At 36.7% G+C, this 7116-nt stretch overlaps 1 protein-coding gene across 1 annotated transcript in view; it reads right to left on the bottom strand.

Moving 5' to 3' along the window:
• LOC111089690 (Down syndrome cell adhesion molecule homolog) overlaps positions 1-6721 on the bottom strand; it is a 34617-nt gene extending 27896 nt beyond the window's left edge. Inside the window, exon 1 of the mRNA XM_022402623.1 lies at positions 6573-6721. The gene's annotated coding sequence lies outside the window, so the exon portion shown is untranslated. The remainder of the gene's footprint in view (positions 1-6572) is intronic.
• Between the last annotated feature and the right edge of the window lie 395 nt (positions 6722-7116).

The following is a 7116-nucleotide window of genomic DNA, read 5'->3' as shown; positions in this document are numbered from 1 at the left end:
TCGAACAAAGTGTATGAACGAGCAAGTAATAACATTCAACAAAGTCTGTGAACGTGCAAGTAATAACATTCAACAAAGTCTGTGAACGAGCAAGTAATAACATTCAACAAAGTCTGTGAACGTGCAAATAATAACATTCAACAAAGTGTGTGAACGTGCAAGTAATAACCTTCAACAAAGTCTGGAACGTGCAAGTAACAACTTTCAACAAAGTTGTGAACGTGCAATTAATAACATTCAACAAAGTCTGTGAACGTTCAAATAATAACATCAACAAAGTCTGTGAACGTGCAAGTAATAACATCGAACAAAGTGTGTGAACGTGCAAGTAATAACATTCAACAAAGTCTGTGAACGAGCAAGTAATAACATTCAACAAAGTCTGTGAACGTGCAAATAAGAACATCGAACAAAACGTGTGTGAACGTGCAAGTAATAACATTCAACAAAGTGTGTGAACGTGCAAGTAATAACATTCAACAAAGTCTGTGAACGTGCAAGTAATAACATCGAACAAAGTCTGTGAACGTGCAAGTATTGAACCAAAGATATCAATATACGATATGAAATGGTTATATTCTACCAGCTACACCGTAACATCAAACTTTCCACAAGAGATAGAACTGATGTATTATAAAAACTGCAGTCATCATTTTTAGGTATTATTGAGGTTTTGTTTGTGTATTGAAGTTTAATCAAACATAATATTCAAAATCAGTATTAAATTTCCTTTAAGTTAACCATTGAGACACTGGAGGGGGGATATGTTTATATACCACGTTATAAAATTGAGACACTAGTGTGCGTGTATGGGATATGCTTATATCCCACGTTATAAAAATGAGACACTGGTGGGGGATATATTTTTATACCACGTTATAAAAATGACACACTCGTGTGTGGTGATATGTTTATATACCACGTTATAAAAATGAGACACTGGTAGGGTGATATGTTTATATACCACGTTATAGAAATTAGACATTGGTGGAGGGATATGTTTATATACCACTTTACAAAATTGAGACACTGGTGTGTGTGTGTGGGATATGTTTATATACCACGTTATAAAAATGAGACACTAGTGTGCGTGTGTGGGATATACTTATATACCACGCTATGAAAATGAAACACTAGTGATGGATATATTTATATACCACGTTATAAAAATGAGACATTGATAGGGGGATATTTTTATATACCACGTTATAGAAATGAGACACTGGTGTGAGGAGATATGTTTATGTACCATGCTAAAAAAATGTGACACTGATGGAGGGGATATGTTTATATACCACGTTATAAAAATGTGACACTGGGGGGGGGGTGGATATTTTTATATAAATACCTCTATTTTAGAGAAACTGCGCTTAACACGGGGGCCCCCAGTGACTCAGCGATAAGTCTGAAGGCTAATATCGCTAAAAACCGGGTTTAGATACCCGTGGTGGACACAGCATAAATAGCCCATTGTGTAGCTTTGCGCTTAACAACAACCAAGTAAATATAAACATCTTTGGAATGATGTAATAGAGAGCTCGAGAAATTGTTCAAAATTGAAAATGGATACTGATAATAATCAGCAGAGGGCACTACATCCGCTCAATGTGGCCACTATTTATGTCAACAATGATCTGTATCCTTAGATGACGTGATAGACAACTCAACGAAGTTGTCCAATATTAAGCGTTATTAACAGTACTAATCACCAGATGGCGACACCTCCGAGAAATGTGGCCACCATTTGTGTTAACGATGACCTGCGTAAGATGGCATAGTAGAGGGCTCAATGAAGTTGTCCAATATTCATCATGGCTATACGCTATTCCACTTTATGAAATCTTAAGTCAGTTTTGTATCGTGGAGCGCCTATTACTATGACGGACTTGACAGGCGCGAGATTGATCTCATACAACAACATATCAAGAGACATACCACATAATTCAATTTTCCGATAGTTTCATTCATTTACTAATGAATTACTAATTACTAATTAGCTGGAAAACGTGTTGTAGCAATGAGTTCAAATAGAGCAGTGGAACAAGTCGCTGTTGTAGACCTTTCCATCTTGATCCCATTGACCTCGTAGACTTTCCAATGATAGCGTCAGTTCCTTAGGTTTGCTCAGGACAACTCGTCTCGTGTCCTTTGATGCCAAATATCCAAAGAAAATGCTCCTCGATAATAGCATCGCCATCTTTAGTTGCAGATAGATCGCTGTTGTAAGAAACCAAACAGGTTAAATGTATCTCCCACCTGATGTGAAATCAAGCACAATAAAGTAATACTTGACCTTTCCAACAAACGAACCTAGATCTTCTTGTACAGCATTGGATTCAAACTATTCTCCATTTCCTGTCCCACACAGGCTGATGGAGTTCTTTTTTGTATGTTGTTGTATGACAGGATTAAGTAAAAACAAAGTTACTACCTGTGAAACAGTTGGAGATATAAGAACGAGTCAAGAATTTACTACCTGTGAAACAGTTGGAGATATAAGAACGAGTCAAGAATTTACTACCTATGAAACAAGTGAAGATATAAAAACGAGTCAAGAAGCTACTACCTGTGAAACAGTTGGAGATATAAGAACGAGTCAAGAAGCTACTACCTGTGAAACAAGTGAAGATATAAGAACGAGTCAAGAAGCTACTACCTGTGAAACAGTTGGGATTGTTTCACAAGCAGTAGCTTCTTGACTCCTTCTTATATCTTCGATTGTTTCTCAGGTAGTAGCTTCTTGACTCGTTCTTATATCTTCGATTGTTTCACAGGTAGTAGCTTCTTGACTCGTTCTTATATCTTCAATTGTCTCACAGGTAGTAGCTTCTTGACTCCTTCTTTTATCTTCGATTGTTTCACAGGTAGTAGCTTCTTGACTCGTTCTTATATCTTTGATTGTTTCACAAGCAGTAGCTTCTTGACTCCTTCTTACATCTTCGATTGTTTCACAGGTAGTAGCTTCTTGACTCCTTCTTATATCTTCGATTGTTTCACAGGTAGTAGCTTCTTGACTCCTTCTTATATCTTCGATTGTTTCACAGGTAGTAGCTTCTTGACTCCTTCTTATATCTTCGATTGTTTCACAGGTAGTAGCTTCTTGACTCCTTCTTATCTCTCCAACTGTTTCACAGGTAGTAGCTTCTTGACTCTTTCTTATATCTTCGATTGTTTCACAGGTAGTAGCTTCTTGACTTCTTTATATATCTTCGATTGTTTCACAGGTAGTAGCTTCTTGACTCGTTCTCATATCTGAAGATATAAGAAGGAGTCAAGAAGCTACTACCTGTGAAACAATCGAAGATATAAGAAGGAGTCAAGAAGCTACTACCTGTGAAACAGTTGGAGATATAAGAAGGAGTCAAGAAGCTACTATCTGTGAAACAAACGAAGATATAAGAACGAGTCAAGAAGCTACTACCTGTGAAACAAGCGAAGACATGAATACGAGTCAGAAACTACTGGCCCTGAAACAAGCGAGTAAACCATTATTAGAGTTTCCCGCTATGCTGTCTCAGAAATGGAAGGAACCATGGTTTTAAAGAGAAAAGGTAGACAGTAAAAGATCGTATACGTGTGCACGTGATTTGAATGATCCAGCTGAATGGCCTGAAATCGGCTCAATGGTGCGACGGGTGTTTGATGAAAAGTGTTCACTTCAGATACAGACATGTGACTTTTTAACGGCATATCACGACAAATCGCGATTACAGGACAAAGGATCCAACCTTCAGTTACACGTGATTCAACGTTTATTTGTACTGCACACCTAACTTTTCGCTGTCGTCAAACAAAATAAAGGACAAGAAAATATTTCTCAGTAGAGGTGTTTTATTGGTGGAAATCTCTAAATTAAGTAACCAATGTCTGACACTGATGAAACAAGGACCAGAATTACCGTAATAAAAGTTCAGAGAGCTCAGAATGTTGTTTCTCGTGGAAGTCACGAGAAGTTCTTCAAACAAGAAAATGAAAATTGTTCGATTGTTTCACAGGTAGTAGCTTCTTGACTCCTTCTTATATCTTCGATTGTTTCACAGGTAGTAGCTTCTTGACTCCTTCTTATATCTCCAACTGTTTCACAGGTAGTAGCTTCTTGACTCCTTCATATATCTCCAACTGTTTCACAGGTAGTAGCTTCTTGACTCCTTATATCTTCGATTGTCTCACAGGTAGTAGCTTCATGACTCGTTCTTATATCTCCAACTGTTTCACAGGTAGTAGCTTCTTGACTCCTTCTTATATCTTCGATTGTTTCACAGGTAGTAGCTTCTTGACTCGTTTTTATGTCTTCGCTTCTTTCTAATGACGATTTGAAAAACAGACAGAAATAGAACAATCCGTCTCCGAGCTCCCATAGGCTATCTGCAGCAGATGTACTCAATTAGGGTAAACATAACTAAAGAGACGCTGTAGGAACATACAGCGATGTACCAAGTTAGTTAATTTATTAGTAAAATGATTTTAATTTGAAGTCTCGCTACTCTGCCCTCCCGATAACATCTGCCGGGATCAAACGGCTGGACTTTCACACTACGCCACCTACAGCTATCTCACACAATATTGTTTCTTTAACATAAGATTATCAGAACATTTTATGTTGATAAGCGCAAAGTTACAAATGGATACACGTTCTGTGCCTGCCACGGGTATAGAAATCTGCTTTTTAGCGCTATAAGTTTTCAAACTGACCGCTGAGCCACTGGGGGAGGGTTATTACCAGAAGATAAGTGTTGATGAATCATATTAAGATGAGTTTATCACAAGCTAAAGTGTTCAAGAATCATGCAGACGTGAGTATATTAGAAGTTAAAGTGTTCATGAATTATGTTAACGTGAGTTTATCGGAAGTTAAAGTGCTCTTGAATTATGGATATGACTCAAAAATAATATATGGGTGTTTCACTCATGCAAATAGCCATCGAGACGAATGGAAGCTAGCCAATCACAACAGGCTGTTACTTGTTACTTATAGGGGTCTGACAGAATTGTTGGAAGCTAGCCAATCACAACAGGCTGTTACTTATAGGGGTCTGACAGAATTGTTGGAAGCTAGTCAATCAAAACAGACTGTTACTTGTATCTATAGGGGTCTGACAGAATTGTTGGAATTTAGCCAATCACAACAGACTGTTACTTGTTGTCTATAGGGGTCTGACAGAATTGTTGGAAGCTAGTCAATCAAAACAGACTGTTACTTGTATCTATAGGGGTCTGACAGAATTGTTGGAATTTAGCCAATCACAACAGACTATTACTTGTTGTCTATAGGGGTCTGACAAAATTGTTGGAATTTAGCCAATCACAACAGACTGTTACTTGTTGTCTATAAAGGCTGGAAGAAATGTTGGTAGATTGGGAGAACAGCTTCCAAATCTCGTATAGTTGCGGAACATATCACGTAACACATAAGATATTAATAATATCTGACGAATCATACAAAACACAAGTTGATATCTGACGAATCATACATAACACAATCACATGACTGATATCTACTGAATCATTCATAACACAATCAGATGGCTGTTATCTGACGAATCATACAGAACACAAGCTGATGATTTATATCTGACGATTCTGGCTCGCCACATATAAACGCTGTCTAGAAACAAATGAACCAAAAAATGGCCTGAGTAAAAAAGTTACACTGTCTAGGAAATAATAATATAATGCCATATACTAGGTCAACAGGGAATACTGTCTAGGAAGTAATAATATAATACCACATACTAGGTCAACAGGGAACACTGTCTATGAAATAATAATATAACACCATATACTAGGTCAACAGGAAACACTCTCTAGGAAGTAATAATATAACACCATATACTAGGTCAACAGGGAACACTGTCTAGGAAGTAATAATATAATACCACATACTAGGTCAACAGGGAACACTGTCTATGAAATAATAATATAACACCATATACTAGGTCAACGGGGAACACTGTCTAGGAAATAATAATATAACACCATATACTAGGTCAACAGGAAACACTCTCTAGGAAGTAATAATATAACACCATATACTAGATCAACAGGAAACACTGTCTAGGAAATGATAATATAACACCATATACTAGGTCAACGGGGAACACTGTCTAGGAAATAATAATATAACACCATATACTAGGTCAACGGGGACACTGTCTAGGAAGTAATAATATAACACCATATATTAGGTCAACAGGGAACACTGTCTATGAAATAATAATATAACACCATATATTAGGTCAACAGGGAACACTGTCTAGGAAATGATAATATAACACCATATACTAGGTCAACAGACACTGTCTAGGAAATAATACTATAACACCGTATACTAGGTCAACAGGGAACACTGTCTAGGAAGTAATAATATAACACCATATACTAGGTCAACAGGGAACACTGTCTAGGTAGTAATAATATAACCCCATATACTAGGTTAACAGGGAACACTGTCTAGGAAGTAATAATATAACACCATATATTAGGTAATTTCTTGAAACGAACTGATATGAATATTCGATAGATACAGTTGTAAATTTTGTTCCTGTTTCAAACACCATGTTGCCGTTTCTTACCTGTAATTACCTTGTGCTGCACGAGATGTCGCAATATTTGACTGTTACCACTGAAGCCATTCAACCAGTGAAGAGTTAAAGATCTGCTCGTGACATTAACGACTGTTAAGTTCCACGGTGGGTCGGGTGGTTCTGAAAACAAAGAAAAAACTGTTTACTTTAGGTCGAAAACAGCGTGTTTTACACAGATGAATTGTTAACAGTTTTTAATATTTATGTAGGTTTATAGTAAGAACTGTCAACTATGTAGTTTTACACAGATGAATTGTTAACAGTTTTTAATATTAATGTAATTAGAAAAAAGGACCTGGTATAAAGTATACTATTTGTCTTCTGTTTTATTCTAAACACATTATGTACGATACGTTTCTCATCTTGTTTGTTTGTCCTACTAATCTCATGATATCATGCAAGTAGAACGGAGAATCTAGCAATCTAATATAAAGCGAGTTATGGCGTTCTGTAAACAAAAAGAGAATGACCTAGTAAGAATTAAAATATATTATTATTTACAGAGAAAGAAGGACCTAGTAAGAATTAAAAT

The sequence above is a fragment of the Limulus polyphemus genome, unplaced genomic scaffold (assembly GCF_000517525.1).
Source record: "Limulus polyphemus unplaced genomic scaffold, Limulus_polyphemus-2.1.2 Scaffold7048, whole genome shotgun sequence".
In the NCBI taxonomy this organism is placed as follows: Eukaryota; Metazoa; Arthropoda; class Merostomata; order Xiphosura; family Limulidae; genus Limulus; species Limulus polyphemus.
This window is presented reverse-complemented; position numbering and strand designations above follow the sequence as displayed.